This window comes from Pteropus medius, unplaced genomic scaffold, assembly GCF_902729225.1.
Source record: "Pteropus medius unplaced genomic scaffold, Ma_sr-lr_union100, whole genome shotgun sequence".
Classification (NCBI taxonomy): Eukaryota; Metazoa; Chordata; class Mammalia; order Chiroptera; family Pteropodidae; genus Pteropus; species Pteropus medius.
In genome coordinates, this window is record NW_024347862.1 from 2,349,006 (window position 1) to 2,369,921 (window position 20,916).

The window sequence follows — 20,916 nt, forward strand, 5'->3', positions numbered from 1 at the left end:
TAGGCAAGTCCGTCTCCCTCTTATCATCCAACTTGGACTCTTATTAAACTGACCTCTCATCAAAGGCATCTATCTTCCTGGCCTCCCATCTTAGCCTAGTCACCTAATAGAAGTCACATTACACATGACCTTCTAGACTGTGCCAATAGTATAAATAAGTGGAGAAGATTACTGAGTGGGAAATTGACAGCTTGGGATCTAATCTGTTTTGTCACTATTATGCTATGTGGTTTTGAGTGTTTTTAGCTATCCAAGCCTCAATTATTTTTTTTTCTATCAAATAAAAAATTGCACCAGATGATCTCAAAGGTCATATGATATTTCATAACTTAGCAATATGGTCTATACCCACAAATTCTAAATAATCCTTAAGTCTGGAAATCTGATGCCAGTGGTGCTGATGGGCAGAATCGCAAACCAGGATCCCAGAATTACTGACCTGTAAAGAAACATAAGAAAGTCCCTACATTCAGGCATGCATGCTGCAAAACTGACCTCGGCTGCCCTGGGTTTATCTGGGGTCTCGACAATGCAGGCTGAAAAATAGAGGTACCATGCTGTTTCAAAGTGGCTCTCATCTGTCACTGTGCTATATAGCTCCTTGGTGATGGGGAGCAAAGAGAGGTTTTGACAATTATGAAGGACTCTGTGTGTCTGAGGGTAATGTCTTGTATTAATGAGGTGGATTAATTATTTCCTTTTCCTTCTAAGACTTCTATTCACGCAGATTTTGACAAGTAGCTGCTTTTTTTCCCTCCCCTTGATCGGTAGATTGGAGTAATGTCTTAGAGGTACAACTAATCATCTATTTATATGATATGAGGCCCATTTTCATGAGTCTGAGGGATCTTGAAATGCAAGAAAATAATGTTTCTTTCTGTTTTCTGTCTTCCCCAGGCTTCTCTAAAAATATCTCATTCTTAGATATGTGGCTTACCTTCCCAACCAGAGAACAGACATTGAGAGACAAGGAAAGGGGTCCCAGGAGTAGTGAAGGCATAATGCTCGGCACTAGGCTCCACATTTCCCTTCATCTCTACTATCAGAATCGATGTATGGCTTCGCCAGAGCAGAACCAACAAGGTCTGAAGGGCCAGGCTCATTTTCTGTGTCAATTTGACTGGAATAAGGGATGCCTCGATACCTAGTAATTGTTATTTCTGAGTGTGTTTGTTAAGGTGTTTTCAGAAGAGATTAGTATTTGAACCAGTAGGCTTGAGTATAGTAAACTACCCACCACAATGTGGGTGGGCATCATCCGGTTCACTGAGGACCTGAATAGAACAAAATGTGGAGGAAGGGCAAATTCTCTCTCTTCTTGACCTGGGACATTCATTTTCTTCTGCTCTTGGACATCAGAGCTTCTGGTTCTTAGGCCTTCAGACTCTGGGACTTACACAGGTACCCTCCATCCTGCCCCCTGCCCTCTGCCCTCAACCTCTCCTAGTTCTGAGGCCTTGGCATCAGGACTAGGAGACAAATCATCCACTCCTCTGGTTCTCAGACCTTCAGATTCACACTGAATTACACAAATGGCTTTCCTGATTCTTTTGCTTCAAGATGGCAGATCAAGGGACTTCTCGGCACCCATAACAACATGAGTCAATTCCTATAATGGGTCTTATCTCTCGACATATTTTATTGGTTATGTTTCTCTGGAGAAGGGTTTTAAGAGCTCTAACACTTGAGAACTTTGATGAATACAGGCCTAATGGAAGCCTAGGAGGCCAAAGTTCTGGTCTTCACTCTGCTATTAATTAATTACCCGGGAACTTTGGCCAATCCACTTTTCCTTACTCCCAGTTTCCTTATCTGCAAAATGAGTGCATTGGGCCAGCACATTTCTTAGATTCTCAAACACTGTTCTTTTCCCACCTTAACTCATGGCAGATTCTCTGGCCAAATACATAGTGATTCTGTGCTCTTATCAGTAGTCACTGGACAGCAATCAGCCTTTATCAAGACCTGAAGTTTCTAGGTAGTTAAGTTTGAAGGTGTGAATCCTGTTGCTACCCTTGAAGGTTGGGTCTGGGATGTGAAGGCTCAGCCAAAAGCTCTCCAGTCTCTAAAATTCCCTCATCAGGCCCCTGCTGCGCCACCCATCCTGCTTGCCTTTGCTGGATTTCCTTATGCTTAGTGGCTATAGACGTCCCAGGAGGCAGCTATCAAAATTAACACAGCTCACCTGGAATGAAGGATGGTCCTGTGACTTCCTAGATTTTTTTTTCCCTACTGGCTATAATTAGTTTGTCAATTTTACCTTAGCGGGCATGGGACCTCTGCCTCCTTGGCGAACAATGTCATTCTGGAGAATAAAAGCAAGGAAGATTGTGTGGGTGACAGGGTTCCAACAGAGTGGCCCTGGATTGAAAGATCCTGGATAAAAATGAGGAGGTTGGGAGGGGCTACTGTATACCATGCCATACAGAGTAGGGGCCTGTATGATCTCTAGACAGGTGGTACCTGTGGATTTCTAGGACTACCCACAAATGGAGCTTCTGAGAATGGGTCAGTATGGATAGTGTCAGCTCACTCTCCTTATATGCAACTTTAAAGGTTTTTTTTCAATTGTAAGATATTGTACCCTGATGGTAACTCATGTAATTAATGTAACAGTGTATTTATTTTGTTCTGCATATTATATACAGATGAACACACAAATACACACATGGTATGCATATATAACAGTAGAGAAACAATCACTAGAGAAGTAAAATATAGAGCCATGACTCACACATTGGAGAACAATTCCAATGTGTGAGTTCCCACCCACCCCCCCACACACACCAAGCAAGTCAACACCAGCTGGGTGTCCAACAATTTAACTCAATTTTGATGCTATCTACCTGCAGACAGTGTCATATTCCATAGGTTAAAGGCTCAGTCCTATAAGACCGCTCCCTACCCTCCACTTCAGATGCCAATGGCAAGTCCAGGTTATCCCTTATGCTTCTGACCAACTGACTACAGATCACAGGTTCCCATGACCCTTCCTTGGGTTTGATTAACATGCTAGAGTGGTTCACAGAACTCAGGGAAACATTTTACTTACTACCTTACCAGTTCATTATAAAAAAAAGATATAACTCAGGAACAGCCAAATAGAAGAGATGCACAGGGCAAGGTATGAGGAAAGGGCAGGGAGCTTCCGGCCCTCTCCAAGTTTGCCATTCTCACAGAATGTTTATATTTTTCCCAACTTGGAAGCTCTCTGAACCCTATCTATTTTGGTTTTTATGAGGGCTTCATTACATAGGTTTGATTAATTAAGTCATTGGCCATTCATGATTGAATTCAATCTCCAGCTCCTCTCCCATTCCAGTAGGTGGTGGTGGGGGTTAGGGAAACTGAAAGTCCCAATCCTCTAATCACATAATTGGTTCCCCTGGCAACCAGCCTCCATCTTTAGGTGCTTTCCAAAAGTCACATCATTGACATAAGAAAAGACACCTTAACCCACATCGCAGGAAATTCCAAGGGTTTTAAGAGCTCTGTGCCAAAAACTAGATGAAGACCAAATACACATTTATTATAAATCACAACATCACAGATATTCTTTTCAAAATTTCCTCATGACAAGAAATAGCACTATGCGAGGTACATGAACAGTCTCTAACTGTGTACATTTGAGTAAGTTATTTAACCACTCTGGGCCTCCTGTTTTGTCATTGGTAAAATTAAAGGAGTTAGATTAGATTATTCTAAAAAGTGTAAGCTCTAACACTTGATACTCAATAGGTGATTGAAAAAATAATGTGTTTCTTCCAACCATTGATTTAAATTGTGTGTGTACATGCATGTGTGTATATTTAAAAAATATATAGTAAAATAAAGAATACATTTCACCTATAATCTCATGAGAAGAGACAAAGATATAAGAAAGCCTAAAGATCCTTGAGCTTAAAAATCAGAAGGCAATTCATCTTTAGAAGAAAACAAGTGGTATTTACATTATTAAATCACAATTACAAAGCCAATCAGCTGCAGAAGAGAACAGACCATTTCTATCAATTATTACTGAACTGAACATAATTTTTCAATCACCAACAGATTGTAAATGGGGGCTACAACTCATCCAGAAACTCTCCTATCATAAGAGTTATTAATCAGGTATTAACTTTGTCGAATTAGCAAGGACACCAATTTGATGGTGAGGAAGCAGGATGCAGGGAGTACAAGAGGAGGCAGCCAGGTTAACTCCTGAGATGGAGGCACAGAGCACTGGAGAAGGAGACCTTTGGTCAGCCACCTATGCAGCTAGCTTTCTTTCTGTGATGAAAAAACACTAGTGCGTTCGTTCCAGTGTCAACAGATGAACTGGAAAAAATAAGCAAATAATGTATATTTTACTGGCTATTTATTTCCTGGTATAGGACTGCTGGGATGGCTACAGTATGCATCAAGGCCTGGCTGTGAGGCAGTCTGGGTTTGGGTTGAATCTCTGACAGCTGACTTTATTGGGCTCTCTACCTACATCCCTAAACACCTGGGTGCTTCAATCTTGGTGGAAAGTATGGACTGCCTATCTCATCTCAGCCTCATATAAATTTGTAGAGAATGAAAAAGCACAAACAAAAGACTCTTTCGTGGGCTCCTTTGGTGCGCTGGGATTACAATATGGGTCTCAGGAAAAAGTTCTATCATTTTCATGATATACTAGGTTCTCTGTTCTTCTGTTTTCTATCTTCCTTTATTTTACCTCTTAAAATTTTTTTCAATTACAGTTGACATACAGTATTATATTAGTTCCAGATATACAACATAGTGATTAGATGCTTATATAACTTATGAAGTGATCACCCTGATGAGTCTAGTACCCATCCAAGATCATACATAGTTATAATGGTATTAACTACAGTCCTTATGCTGTCCTTTACATCCTCATCCGATATCCTTTATAACTCCGCCCCACTGGGTTTCTATGCCATACAGAATAGGCTTCAAATCCCCTAATTTACCAAGCATTCAATACCCCTTCCCCACTCTGTAACATGACAGGTTACTACTGAGAAACTATGTAAAGTGTGTTTTGTTTTCAAAGCTGCGGAAGACTGAATGGAGTGAAAGGATTTCTCTCTTTCCCATTCCCCAAAGGTGCCAGGTTTTGTGAATTCTTGATTCTGAGCTTCTTATCTCATGTTGTTAATGACTTTTGTGTCATGGGGTCTAAAGCAGTTGCTAGGCACCCAGAATATGATTACCACCTAGGCTTTGGTTTTAAAGAATAAGAAAATAATGAGTCTAGGCTCAGGGAGGTAGAAATGGGCCAAAGTGGGGAGAAAGAGTATAGGGTGGTGGGGGGTGGCTAGTGGATATGTCTCTTACCAGCCCAGATTACCTTTTCATTTCCCATACCAATGCCCCATAAGTGACAACAGCTAAGACTAGGTGATAATGAAGCTGGATCCATAAGCAGAAATCCACTTGTCCACTCTTCTTCCCTCTCTCCCTCTGCACTTTCTTTGTTCCTTTATTCAAGGAATGAATTCTTCCTACCATATAAGACTGAATGATTTCTACCTCTTAGAACTGAAAACTAGAGACACCTTTTCTAAGCATTCTGGATACTCTAGAGAGGAACGAGTATCTCAAAAATGACAGATTGAATTTCTTACCTGCTAAACTGGTAGGGTCTCAGCAGATTAACTATTAATATGTTAACAACTCTTATAACTGAAAGTCATGCAATAGAAACCACATCTGTTATGTATATGCTATACCCACTCACTTTCTTATCTCATAGGGAATTTTGATTTATCCTTCAGGTCTCGACTTAAATTTTACTTTTTTAGAGAAGTCCACTGTGCTAGGTATATTCAATTTTCCAGAAACACCTGCTACCCTTCTTTGCCCTGTTTTCTTCTCTGAGTATTTGACTCATGTGAGCTATACCAACCGACTTCCTTGCCATTGGTTTCTGGTTGGGGTGGTCAATAGAAAGTCCAGCAAGTGATCGGAGGAAGTAAACGGAGCCCAGTTATGTGTTTTCCAGCAGGGTCACCTTCCATTCCCGAGTCACTTCACCAAAGATGGTTCCTCTGAAGTCAGCCCTCTCCACACAACTCTCCCCTTTCTATTCCAGTAACTGCCTGGCCTCATGCCTCTGACCTAGAGGCAGAAACAACCCTGCTGTTGTTATTAGCTTTGGGGCACTGCACTATCTGCATCTCCCTGCACCCTCTCCATACCTTATCAATAATACACTCATTAAACCTACCTATACTTTTCAGAGTTAAATATGCCATATGTTTCTTTCTGGGACCTGACTCCTTGACCATAAAGTCATGGATGTTTTTTCTCTAGGCTTCCACAGAACCTGCGTTTATCACTTTACCGCATTAATTCTCAACCTGGTGATTTTACAACCCCACCCCCACCCACTGGGGATATTTGGCAATGTCTGAAGACTCTTTTGGCGGTTAGTATTGGGAGTTGAGAAGAGGGTGCTACTGAGACATAGAAGTAGAGGCCATAGATGATACTAAAGACCCTATCATGTACAGGACAGTCTCCCACAACAAAGACTTATCTGTCCCAAAATGTCAATAGTGCTGAGATTGAGAACCCTGCATCAGACTTCAAATGCCTGTTTAATTGCCTATATCTCCTACTAGAAGGAAGCTCAGTGAATGTAAGGACCATCCATTTCTTTCAGAGTGGCATCCCCATTGCCTAGAGCAATTCCTGACACATGATAGGGCCTCACAAATAGCTGCCAAATTTTCTTTTTAATAATTAAGTTAATTCACTAATGGAACCCAATTATAGTTTTCCATCATCTAATTGTCCAGTGCTGAGGATAAGACTGATTCATATCTAAATGTAAATTTAACAAGAAATAACACAATAAATGCAAAGATGTTTAACTCCCTCTTCAGAATTTAAAGGAAATATCAGATACTATTTAGTTGGAGCAGGGGGGGAGTTGTGCAAGAGATGAACCTAGGATGTGGAGTGGGTAGTGTTTGAAGCAGGCTTTGAAATGTTCTCATTATGGCACAATTAGGATAGCATGGCAAGTAGAGAAATAGCATGAATGGGGTGATAGGAAAATTCTGGAAAGTGTATTGTAAGTTATTCTGTCATTCTTACTGCTTTTCTGAGGAAAATTACTTTGGCTCTTGGTTAGAGGATTCTGACTCCAAGTGAAATTATGCCCTGTTAAATGACCCTGGGGAAATTGTAATCATGAGATAACAGCTATTTTCATGTTTTGCCTTCTCATCATATTTTCTCACTTCACATGATTAGCAAGAAAAGATGACTACTCTATGCAAAGCACATGATAGGGAACTTAGGCTTTTGTATGTTTGTTTGTTTGTTTGTTTGTGGGGGTAGTTTAAAACACAAGGATTAACAAATAGAAGAAGTCACACAATAAATACTATTGAATTGACTCTTCCTAAGAATATTGTTTCTTACTGGTCTCATTTGTATTGTCTCTAATTTTAGAACCTAAATGACTAGAGAGTCACCTTTCACTTCTGCTTCTAACTTTACAGACCTAGCTTTCTCCAGGCCATAACATGCTCTTGGAAAATAAAGTCTGAGTAAAGCAGCCCAAGTCCTTGGAGAGGTCAGCAACAGTAGAACTCATCTCAAAAGTTTGATTCCAGAAGTCTGATTTGGAAGGGTAAAGACCGATGTTCAGTGAGCCAGAGTCTACCTTTTCAAGGTCAGGTTTCAGTGGCCTAATATCTAATCAGGAGCCACCAATAACCTCATCATCCTGCAGAGCAGCCCCTCCACAGTAGGGACGCTCCACTGCCTCTTCCATTATATGCTCAGAATGACAGCCCCTCAGAGGGGCCCCAGGGTGAGGACAGAGCACACATAGGAGGGAGCCAGAAACCAGGGCCTTGAGGATGTGGTGGCAGTGCTCCCTCCCTCCAAGAAACAAAATGGGGTCTATGGTTTTGTGAAACCAACTCTATGGGATCTATGGCAAAGAGGAGAGAGAGAGGCTGCTTTTATATCCAATCAAGCTGCTCTATGGGAAGCAAGATGGACTAACTTGTGGGAAAGCCACACCAGTACATAAATTGCTTCATGACTGCAGGGACATATAATATCTGTACACAGCCAGTATGCACACCACCTAGAAACAATGTGATTTTCAGTCTAAATGTCAAGTTTTTTTCCAGTAGGGTTGAAAAATCACATGCCAACTTGAGACAGAATAAACATGTCAGGGGCAGTGCTAGTATACTATCTGATTCGCCCTCTTCCTGTGAGACATTTGTAATTTTACGAACAGTGTATAACACCATTATAACAAAATGTATCGCATAAACTTGGATATATTTCAGGTCAAGCCCCTCTCCTAAAACATAACAATGACATTCTTAAATAGCCTAATCTAATCCTACACTCCTAATACCAGCTTTGAATAGGAGTTAACTGGGCTTGCTTATCTAATTTTTACTTTCTTGTAAAGTTCTTACATTCAGCACAGGAACACAATATCCCTTTACACTGCAAATGATCACATATTCTATCATACATTCATCATGTAGGTGCTTTGGAAGTGCTGGGAAATAAGCTTGGAGTGTCTTGTGTACAGAGATGACTTCCATGCTATAGCTGGTGGTGTTTGAACTCAGAGTCACCTTATTTCCAGAGGAAAGACCCCATTAGTTGGTGATGGTTGTCCCTCCACTCTGTGCTTCTCATCTGTGGCCTGGCTCTTAGAATCACTGATATCACTCTCATGGACAGTACTCTAATCAAAAGGGTGGGAGGGGAACAGTAGCAGAAGTGGAATATAAGAACCCAGCACTGTTAATAGGATATCCTATTTAAACCCCAAAGGAACCTTTACTCTTCTGATTGTGGCCCTACTTTTTAGACACCCAAACATTGGGAGGAGTGAGTAATTTCTAACAAGATCAAGACTGAATTGTTTCCTGCAAGTAATAACTATTTCTAATAGACCAGAAATAAAAAAAGTGTGTGTGGTGGCGGGGAAATGGAGTTACCAAATTCCCTCTGCCAAAGGAAATTTAAAATGTGTCTTCATGCAAGATCCCCTTGAAATGTCACTCAAGAAAGCAAGTGTATGCCTTGTTTTGCCAGAGGCAGTCATTGTTTATAGCTGTTGACCTTTTGTAACTATGAATAACGCACCTTTCATTTTCAAAAGGGTCTCATTGTAAACAACACATTCATTATATGGTCATCCTACATTTAAAACATCTTAAACTCAAAAAAAAAATTATTTTGAGTTTATTTTGAGTACTCTTGTATTTAAGTATGTTAAGTCAATCAGATATCAATAAAGACTATCCTTGTATAATTCCTTCTTTGTCAAATTAATTAACTCATATATTCTATATGTGAACTATCACTTATTATGCTCACTATAATCCCTGCCCTCATGGATTTTACATTGTAGTGGGGAAAGAATCAACATCAGATGATATAACTGATGAGATATGTTAGTGGTTAGTAGCTATCAAACCTGTTTATAAGTAGCAGAATCCTCTCTTCCAATGAAATCCTAGTTATAAATCAAGTTATAAAAACAGAGCTGCTCTTTTGGGGTTGGGATGGAGGTGTGAAGGAACCCAGGAGCATAGTCCAGGGATCATTCTGATAGCCATTCATTCTCTCTTCTTTCCTGTTCCCTCCCTCTTTTCTCTAAGGTTCACAGAGGCACCTAGAGGTTCGGAGGAACTCCTACGCTTTTTATGAATTGCAGTTAGAAATAAACAGGTTCCCATTGTTAAGTAGAAGACAGTGCAGTAAAGGAAACAATACATAAACACATATAAATAACAAGGAAAAATGTAAGTAGCAAGTCAGAACAAAAGAAAAGATGTCCAAGGCTGTGTAATTTAAACAGCTAATGATTCTAATAATCACTAAAAGAATTTTAAAGCAGGAGAGCTCACTCTAGACTAAAAATTTTTTAATTTATTTTTAGTCAATTATTTTAGGGATTTAATTGGAAGAAAATTCCACATATCTAGTCTAACAGCCTCATAATGAATCTTCTTCATTTTCAAGTGTATTGTTGTCAGTAACAATAGAAAATAGCCAGAAGGACTTTATGTCTTCCTAGTTAGACCATAACCACATTATTTATCTAATTCTTCAACAAATGATAAATGATTCTACCCCTATTGCATGTAGAGAATGGTGAGAGTGGCAGCCCAACTTACTTCCATCAAAAAGCAACATAATTCACCCACATCATCAAGCGTATAGGACAATAATGAGCATGCAAAGTGCTTTGAACTTGTCAGGCATAAGTTGTGAAATAAATTTGTGGTACTTTTGTTGTATTGTTCAAATAGTTCAGTTAAAGTTATTTAAATATTTAAACAACACTTTTTATAACACTCCTTTTATATAAATTATGTATGGCTATATAATAACATCAAGCATGATTGTTAACCACCAATGCCTGAGTGAGATAGTAGGAATATATATATGTAAGACAATCCTAGTTGGAGTCTTAGGGTCATAAAGATGAATATAATGAGAAGTGTGATAAGAGCCTTTGGGGAGAAACTGAGGGTATGTAGAAGCAGACAGGAGGCATAGAACCAGAGTGATGTGCAGGATTCCCAGGAGAAAATGAGACTGGAGCCAAGACCTAGAGAATGAAGAGGAAATAGGACAGCCAAGAAGTAAAGGAACAGCATTCCAGGCATTAGTGGTTCCCTTCTTAAGGTGCAGAGAAAGGAGAGCATCAGACTGCTTCAAAGAGCACAAGAGCAGAGATGAGGCTGGAGAGGGGCAGCCTGGATGGGAATGGCCTTGAACATCATTCAAAGGAATAGTCACTTCCAACAGGTAACAAGAACAATAATAAGAGGTGTAAGACACATACCCTGATCTCAATAAGCTACACTATAGTAGTTGTCGAGTAAGGCTACACATACACACGCACATGTTCACGCACATACACACACACGTGCACGCACATACACACACACAAATGGAATTAATCATTTAGTAAGTCATTTTAAATGGTTTTACGAATGATTTAAAATGATTCATTCCTTCAGCAGATATTTATTGAGTGCCTACTATGTTCTTGGAATTGATTAATTACTGACAATACCCTAGCAAATGATATAAAATCCCTGTCTTCCAGTGGAGAATTAGTAAAGAAAAAAACAATAAACAAATATAACATCAGACAGTAATAAGGACTGTGAAGAAATGTCAAAACAGTAATAACAACTAAAATGTATCTAACAATTACTGTGGAGGACTTGTCATGAATTACTTTGTTTTACTTTCTATGGTGCAGGCAGTGGCTGCCCACCCAGATTCCCTCTTCTGGACTGAAACACTCATATCCCCAGCTGTCTCCTGAGTTCCTCCAGGAAACAGGAGTGGTGGCTGCTGTGCTCAATGGTGTGCCCCATCCCAGGGCAGCATGCCTTCAGTGACTTGTTGCTACAACACCTGAGTCCCTTCCTTGATCAAGAATACCTCCAAAGGCCTTCTCAGTACCAGAGTGCTCTGTAGGATGGGCCCAGGCTTCTGTTACAACTGCTGTCCAGTGCAGTTTCTCCAGCCATCTGATCTGCTTACTCATACCCTAGGTTTGTTTTTTCCAAAACTCCCAATAAAACTCATATTGTCTCAGTCTCAGAGACTGCTTACTAGCAAAATCAACCCAAGGCACACTTGCAGTAAATCAAGAAATCGAGGCTCAGAAGAGATGCTCGACCAGGATCACACAGGCAGTATTATGCACCAAATAAATACCCCCATATTCCACTCGCTCTAGAGCAGGATAGACAATTACTGCTATTATTACTCAGAGAAGTGTGATGACACGTGCATAACAGATAATATATTGTTATTCAGAACTTCTCTTGGAGGATATTTATCTGGCAAAAACACAGATTCTAAAAAATGTCTTAAATATGTCAAGACATCCATTCTTTTCTTTAACAAATACGACCACCTTAGTGCCAGGCACAGCAGCAGGCATGGAAGATTCAGGGAACAGGACAGTCACTTATGTGTTTAGATGCCAGTGAGGAGAGCTGGTTGACAAACTGATGGGCCAGTGGTGCAGGGAAAATAAACAAAGTGGGATGGAGAGGGTAGGGAGCTATGAGAATAGGATATTCTATTCCGGATGGTCAGAGAAAGCCTGTCTGGTAAGATCATATTTAAGCAGAGGCCCAAAGAGAGTGAGGAAATGAGACACGAAGATGTGTGTGTGTGTGGGGGGGGGGGGTCATTGAGTAGAAAAAGTTATTTCAGTAGAAAAAACATGGATGACATACAATTTATGCGTCAAAGAACATGCAAGACGCAGAAAAGAGCACCTCGGGAGCTCACTCAGGTCTGACTTACACTCAAATCAGACAAGTCACATAAATCTGGCTATGGCCTCTTTACCAGGTATAACACACCCTGACTAGGGGCTAGAAAATGTGGATTCTAATCTAGACTTGCAATTTAATTATGTTTCAGTTTTCCTGTAGCAAAATGATGACGGTAATTCCTTATCAGTTTACTGTGCATGATTGTTGTGAGGTCTGAGGCAGCAATAATATACAGTCATACACCCCTTAGCCACAGGGATGTTCTGAGAAATGCATTCTTAGGCAACTTCTTTGTGTGAACATCATGGAGCGCATGGCCACAAACCTATATAGTACAGCCTATTACACATCTAGGCTATATGGTAGAGCCTATTGCTTCTAGACTACAAGCCTGCACAGCATACTACTGTCCAAAATAATACAAGATTAAATCAAGCACAAGAGAATGATATAATCCAGAGAGGTGGTAAACATGAGAGGTATGAGGCTACTGCTGACATAACACAGCACACTGTTTTACAGCAAACTTTTTCATAAGTAGAAAGAGTATACTCTAAAATAACAACAAAGAGTATACTCTAAACTAACAATAAAAAGTATACCAGTAACATAGACATGTATTATTATTATCAACTATTATGTACTGCACATAATCGTATGGTTATACATTTATATGACTGGCAGCACAATAGGTTTGTTTACACCAACATCACCGCAAACATGTTAGTAATGCATTGTGCTAAGACATTACCACAGCTATGACATCACTAGGAATTTTTCACCTCCATTGTAATCTTTTGGTGCCATCATCGTATATGCATTCTGCCCTTGACTAAAATGTCATTAAGGTGAGTATGACTGTATAAGGAGTAAGAGTTAATAGATTACCATAATTCAGCACTTTTCAAACTTTTTGGTCTCGGGATCCATTGACACTTAAAAAAGTATTAAAGACCCCAAAGAATTTGCTTTATTATATTATACTTACAAATATTTACTATGTGAGAAAAAAACAGAAACATTTAAAATATTTATTTAGTGATTTGTTTTAAAATGACAATAATAAATTCATTACATTTTAGCATAAGTAACATATATCTATGGAAAATAAATATTTTACAAACAAAAATTAGTGAGAAGCATTTTTACATTTTGGCAAATATCTTTCATGTCTGCCTTAACAGAAGACAGATTTCCATATCTGCTTTTGCTTTCAATCTGTTGAGATAGTTTGTTGTGATTGAAGTATGTTAAGAAATGTAGCCTCACACAGAGATGTAATTAGAAAACAAAGTATTTTAGTAGCCTTTTGGGGTAACTGCAGATACTCTCCTTTGATGTACACCAAATTTGACAAGTGGTTGTTTCTTAAAGCTTAATCTCAATGTGAAAACTGAAACCACATTGATAATTGAAACTTTGTACTCTATCATTTAAAAATCCACGTCCTTGAGATAACCATGCTAAGTGAAATAAGCCAGACAGAAAAAGTTGAAAACCACATGATATCATTTTCATGTGATATAAAACTAAAAGCAACAAACGAATAGGACAAACAGAGACATGGACTATAGACTAGTGGTTACCAGGGAGTAGGGGGTAGGGGAGGAGAGAGGTAGATGGAGTAAAAGGGGTCAAATATGTGGTGACATTAAAGAATTAAAGAATTAAAAATTTATTTATTAATTTATTTTTAAAGAATTAAAAATTAATTAATTAATTAAAAATAAATAAATAAAATCCACTGTCCTATCTTACACCTTTTAATTGTTCTTTTATCCATGGATCATTTTGGAACATCATTGGTTATTTAGAAAATTTTCATTCACTGTTATATGTAGCTCTTCCAAATGTTGACAATTTCATTATATAAAATAAAATTAAAAAATCACATCTATTAATATCATCGCCCAGTTTCTGCCTTTTTCTTTCTTGTGAATGCTAACCTGACTTGGTTCTACCAATGTACACTCATGGGGAAATAGGCAACTTTTGATTATCTCAGGTATCCTAACTTTCTTTTCCATCTAGGCCTTCCTTCCTTTCAGACTCATATAAAATGTTTCATAAATAGAAGACAACAGCAGAGGGAGATGTCATGAGAGGAAGTCCAAGTCATTCGGTATGAAAAAATAAAACTTTTATCAAGCCTGGTCAACTCCGTTGGAATAAGAAATGGTTTTTAAATGGTATAAACTGAAAGGACCAACCAATTTTTTGAACTGAATCAGCAACGTAGGAACAGTTGGCCTTGGTCAGGCATCTTATTTCGTACTGTCTCTGAGCATGTATAAAAGCTAGTGTAGGAAGTGTTTCAAACAGAGGATCTTTGAGATTTGCTTAGATGTAGATTTATCCCTTCCATGCTCAGAGATCAGGACCCAGGGCTGGCACTTGGAGTCTCTGTTATTAACATGCAGCAGATATGCATTTGGCGATTTGGGGTCAGATATTGAACAAAAGAAACTGAGGCAGGCAATTTTAATTATGTGTATACATATGTGTATTTTTGTAGAGGATTATAATAATGCTGTGGCTTTAAATTTGAAAAAGGAAGCAAAGGAAAAAGGTCACCTAATCTCTTTTACTTTGTGGAGAGGGAGGGGGCTCCATAGAACAACAAAAAGAGGAAAAGATAAGACTATTCTAGGCTGAAAAGTGTAAAACTAAAGGATAATAAAATTGGAGCTGATGCAGTTTAAAGACTACTCATTACCTGGCCTGAGATACCGCATCCATTGTTGCTAGTGGTTGGAGATTATTTCTCAGCCTGCTGTGGACTGATAACAGACTGTCCACTGGCCTGAAGGCTCATTGTTCTGCAGGCAGAAATGGTGCCTCAGACAGAAGCAAAGTTGTTCTCAGCTGCAGCCATGTTACTTTGGCCTTTCCTCTCCCTTCAGTGGGATTACAAAAAAAAATCAAAAAAATTTTTATCACATATGAGGCACTCTGGGACTTTTTAATCCTCCTCCCCTAACATTCCATGGCCTAATTTGGATCAGGGTAATTCTGAAAATAAAATGCTGAAGTTTTCTTTTCCTTGAGAACAATGTCACATTAGTCAACTTAAAAAGACTTGCTCACAGCACAAATTATCTGTACAACTCTTTCGCCCCTTAATTATATTTCACCTTGTTTTATTATTTAAAAGTGTCATATGAATTAAGTGTTTACACACACACACACACACACACACACACACACACAAAATATTAGAGTTGGAAGTGAATTTAAAGATGTAGTTTAATTCTCTCACTTAATAGACTGGCACAGTGAAGCCAAGAAAGTCATGGAGAATATGTTCATCAGAGAATAGTGAGAATATGTTCATCAGAGAATAGTGAGTGGGGAGATGAACTTTATCCTCCCTCTCCCCAAGGCAACACTGTAAGAAAGGGGTTTCTGGGTCAGGTGGAAAGGGAGCCAAATACTATAAAAATATGGAGATCACGGCATCTCTAAAATCATATTAATAATGCTCTATTAAACTAAATGAGAATCAAGGATTCTAAACTCAAAGTTCAGACTCTTTCATCCTTATTTGACCTGCTTCTAAAGGCAGGAATCCTGAAAAATTCAGAACAAAGCGCTTGCCAAAGGTTGAGTAAATAAATTCCAGGAGCCAAGTGGCATCCCTCTACTTTCTGACCTCCACACTCTACAAAATTATATTTTTACCTAAAATCATTACCTATTGGTCCAAAGAAAGAAGCTCTCATTCAAATGGACAAAACTAATCTCCCCAGCTAGCCTCTTATTCTAGTTTCCCACTCTCTCTACTTGGACCTTGCTCATTCAGTCAGTCTTCTTTAGTACTAAACTGGCTCTTTTTCTTCAACCTATATAGATGCCCAATACTTTACTCATGAAAACCAACCCTTTAAACTGTAAATTCTCCTTTCCTCTCTAGTCAAATTAATTATAAAAAGAATGTACATTTTCTATCTATACTCCCCTCCCTTCTCTTCTTCACATCTTGACAAGCTTCTTACCTTAACATTTATTTAAACTGCTTTGGTCAAGGTGGTCAGTAGTCTACTACATAAATGCAATAGATTTTTTCAGCCTTGCCTTCACTTGCTCTCCATGGAAAGGTTGAGAACACCATGGAGCAATCCATCATCATGATCATGATCATGATCATCATGATCATCATCAATCATCATCATTACTTAAATCCCTTATTTTTGACAGAGTCTTTTCTCTTGGTATCAACATCATTGTTTTTTTGGTTCTCCTACTTCCTAAAATTTACTTTCCTGTTAGTTCTTTATATAGACTTCTTTTCCTTTTGCCCATCTCTTAGTGTTAGGGATTCCTAAAGTTCTGTCATCAGTCCTTTTGTTTTCTTGCCCCATGAAACTCTCTTGATGTTTCAACTACTATCTACGGTATAGATGAGAATAAAGCAACTCTGACTGTAGATGAAATAATCAAATGTTTATATACTCATACTTAATTATTCAATTTAAGTGAACATACACATTTAAAACAACATAACAATAGGCCTGATTTGCCCTGCTGTCTCGGCTGTCAACAACAAAAAGTGCATGGAAGCTCGGAGGGACATGTGGACTGGCACACTGACCACGGGTCGAACTGGTGCCCTACTGCTCAGGGGATGTCTTACAAACTGAACTTGACTGCACGCATGCCTACCACTTCCCTCAACACCACTGGTAGTGTCCACCCGCCCTCCACCAGTACCGCCAGCTGCTAAATGACTATGGGCCACCATCTCTAGGCTGCATCCAGTGAACTGAGAACAGCCAAATGTTCCAAAGAAGACATGCTGCACTGTTGGCCATCGTTGGCCATTGTTGTAGAGCTGGGGGAAGAGATGAGACCTACCTATGCGGAGAACACAGAGCGCAATCAAGAGACTAAAAAGAAGTGTCATCCATGTTAGAGGATTGGTCCAGGAGCATTTGATTGAAATAGAATGGAATGCCAAATCCATGCTGCCTTGTTAGCATGGAAGATTTTCCGTCTTCTTCCAAGAAGTTACAGTTCATCTCCTCTGTTCAGATGAAACTTATTGTCAAAATAATAACATCCTCCCTGTGCCCCTCTCATAGTTCATTAGTCTCTGAACCTACAGTCCCTAGATTGAGAAGATATTTTGCAGTTAATTAAGACTTACATTTTAAATAGTCAAGAGCTACCAGGGTTCTTTTTTTTTGTTTTTGTTTTTTTAAGCATTGATTCAAAAGATGCACATAAAAGTTACCTATCTCACAGAAAACTGTAGTTTGCCTCCAAGATACTAGTGTTCCTTTTTTGAATATATTATGTTACTCAAATTGTTCTTTGTTTATTTTGATAAGCTAATACAACTCTAAGGGTTTTATTTTTAGTGCATACTGACAGTATTCTTTACTTAGTAGCTGGTCCTTGTTTGCCATACAGTATAGATTCTGCTAAATGTAACTTCTCTTCCGCTTAAGCATTTGCATGGCTATTAGTGCTCTGAAGTCAATTTTAAAAATGCCCAAGTTATAAATACAGAAGTAAGCACAACTTACCAAACCTGATCTAACAAGGACCCTAAAATTTTTCCTAAGACTGTATGTAGATTTCAGTTCTGCCTTTTCTATAGGTTGATCCAAATATCTGGAAGAAAATGACTAAACCTATTTGCATTTTTGTACATATTTATTAGTTGGTATAATAAGGCTTATTTTCATTTAGAAAAAATAATATAATATATACATCAATATACTAACTTAGAAATGTTGTTTCCCCACTCCCATTTGTGGTCATTTCACCTCTTCTCATTGATCATGATGTCAGGCTTTTAGAAGTCCCTAGAGAAAAAAATGAGTCACCCAACATAGCTTTCCATATCATAGCATCTTCATTCCAATGTTTTAGCTAGAGCACATTTTAACCTTTTAAATTTTATGATTCCATAAATGGAACTTAAACACTGAAATACTGGTACCTCTTTACATAAAATTGTGGTTGTTTTGTTTTTCATAGAGTTGTGTATATTTGATTCCTGCTTACTACATCGCTTTTAAAAAAATGATTTCTAAAAATTTGTTTACAATAATATCTAACATTTATAATTGTTAGCCACAAACTTATAATTTGTTAGACATGAAAAATAAAAATTAAATCAGTGTTTAAAACCTTTATCTTTTTAATTGATCCTATCAGACAACCACCTAAACATCCCAAAGCAGCATTGATTGAAGTAGTTTCAGTTTAATGTGTCTGCCCAAAGATTACTTCATTGCTCTAAATAAGTAATTAAGAGAACATTTAGGATTATGGAACGCTTTATAAGACCCTAACGTAAAACAACTCTCCCTTTTCCTGGGGACTGATTTTAAGGGAAAATCTCACATTGAATTGGGTCATTTATGATAAATGCAAATGGATCTCAAAACTGCATATCCCTCCCAAAACTCTTCTGCACTCTAGAATCATGAGTCTATCTGTATACTGAGCCAGTCATATACAGACAACCCACATAATCCCAAACTCAAAATGTCTAGAATTATACTCATTATTTTGACTTCAATGAACTTATCTTATACATCTTATTGAAAATAACCACCATCCAAATCAGTTAGAATGTCAGAATTCTGTATTCATTCTTAGACTACAATATTTGTCATACTGGCATTTATTCACTAGACAATCATACTGAGCAACTACTTTGTTCTGAGCTCTGTTTTATGTGCTAGGGATATATCAATCAACCAGGGACATAAGACCCATGTTATTACAGAATGTATAGTCTAGTAAGCAGTTAGAAACAAAAGAAAGAGATAATACTAGGAAAAAATGTAGAAAAATGAAAATAAAATACGTGATTATAAAAATGAAACAAAATGATATATAGGAGAATGATCAAAGCATCTGGAGTACCTCCCTCTTTCTGGTGAACAAATAGTCCACATTTGAGACTTAGTTCAAGGGATGCCTCTTCCAGTGTGTCTTCCTGACAAAAGTCCTCCCTCTTTTAGGCTTCTTGGCACTAGGCACAGGAGTCTATTACAACAGGTTAATTATTTTTTTTATATATTTATTTGTTTAAAGTTCTACCTTTCTTTACTAGAATATAAGATCTTTGAAGGCAGGAAAGTATCTTATTTGTCTCTGTATCCCGAGGGCTGCACACATAATAGGCACTCTTCAAAAATCTGTTGAACTATAATTAGTTCTAGTTAGAATATAGCTAGCTGAGAGCAAAGGGTTAACACAATCTATTCTGGCAGGCTAATCCATCCCTGTAACAGCCTACCAAGGCTCATTATGAAGGACAATGCTCTGTAATGATTTCTTCTTGCATATCTTTGGTAATAATCATCATAGAGAGAGAAAATGAGCATCTTTCTGTAATATTTATATTTCTTAACAGCAAAGACATTCTCTTCTGTAATTCTGCCTGTAAAAGCAGCAAGGAAGCCAGGAATATACAAGTTCTCCATGGCAACTGGGTCACAGCAGCATGCAGCCTGGGCCAGGATTTCAGATAAATGGAATAAGTAGAGGTGAGCTTCCAGCCACAGGAACGGTGCCTTGCAGTGGGGCTTGCACTGAAGCACCTCTCCCCAGTGGGACCCAGCCTGCAGCACTAGAGCTCCATTCATCGTCACTGCATGGGGCAGTGGAGGCGTGGCCCCATGACATCTGTTTCACCACCTCAAAATACCACATTGAGGGCTCAGTCTCAGCAGATCAACAAGACACCAAGTCAATGAACTGTTCCCACACCCACTTTCAAAAAATGCCTCCTGAACACTAACCCAAAAAATTTTACCCCAAACCACGAGGCAGTAGGACATTTTTTTCATGTATCCTTAGACTCTCAGCTGCAAGCTAGAGAGCCTCCTCCTTCAGTAGCTTGGAAGGGGAACCAAATTAAGCATCTGGTTAGAGGGGACAGCTGTTTAATGTGCAGCAATGAAAATCACCCATTTAAATCACTCTACTCCTCCATCAAGGACAAGAGGTACCAAATAGCAGCAGCTGAGTGAGCGACCTTTGGTAAAGCCATTCTCAGGAGAAGAGTCCCCAGCCAATGTAAGGCTGCAGAACTCACACAAAGGGGGAAAACCAACAGAAGGGTAGGAAAGAGCCCTGGGGCAACTCCGGACACAGAGCCCACTTCTTCAGGGCCCTGCCTGTGGGAAAGCCCCACTTAGTAAGTCGGATGACCCACACAGATTAAATCGCTGTTAGTAACGAACTCCAACTGGGTCAATGATTCAATTCTCTCCTTATCGATGCCTCTGAGAAAGACTTGATTGTGGACTCCTGTGTTTAGCCCAAAACTACGGCACTGACAAGGATATTGCTTTTTGTCAGGGAGACATTTCCTGATGGTATTTTATCATCACTGAAGTCAAGATTCATAATCTAGAACTACATTAAGGAACAACTTTGCAAGGGTTACCAAAAGCATGAAGGGGTGAGGGAGGATTCAAACCAGACCCTTTATTTGGAGATGCCAGCAATACTCTCTGAAACCCAAGGCCGATTAATTAGCAGGAGCCATCAGTGCCGGCTCTAGGATTGGCACATGTGCTGGCTGACATCTCTAGAATGAACAGCAGGAAGGATAGGAGGGATAGATGATTTCAGGTGAGGGAAAGCAACC

General features: G+C 38.9%; 1 protein-coding gene and 1 pseudogene across 12 annotated transcripts in view; one reads left to right on the forward strand and one right to left on the reverse strand.

The window, feature by feature from the left end:
• The window catches only part of OPCML (opioid binding protein/cell adhesion molecule like), a 477,723-nt gene that overhangs the window by 43,374 nt on the left and 413,433 nt on the right, over window positions 1-20,916 (reverse strand). The window lies entirely within an intron of this gene.
• On the forward strand, window positions 16,924-17,305 carry LOC120615661 (cyclin-dependent kinase 2-associated protein 1-like; annotated as a pseudogene).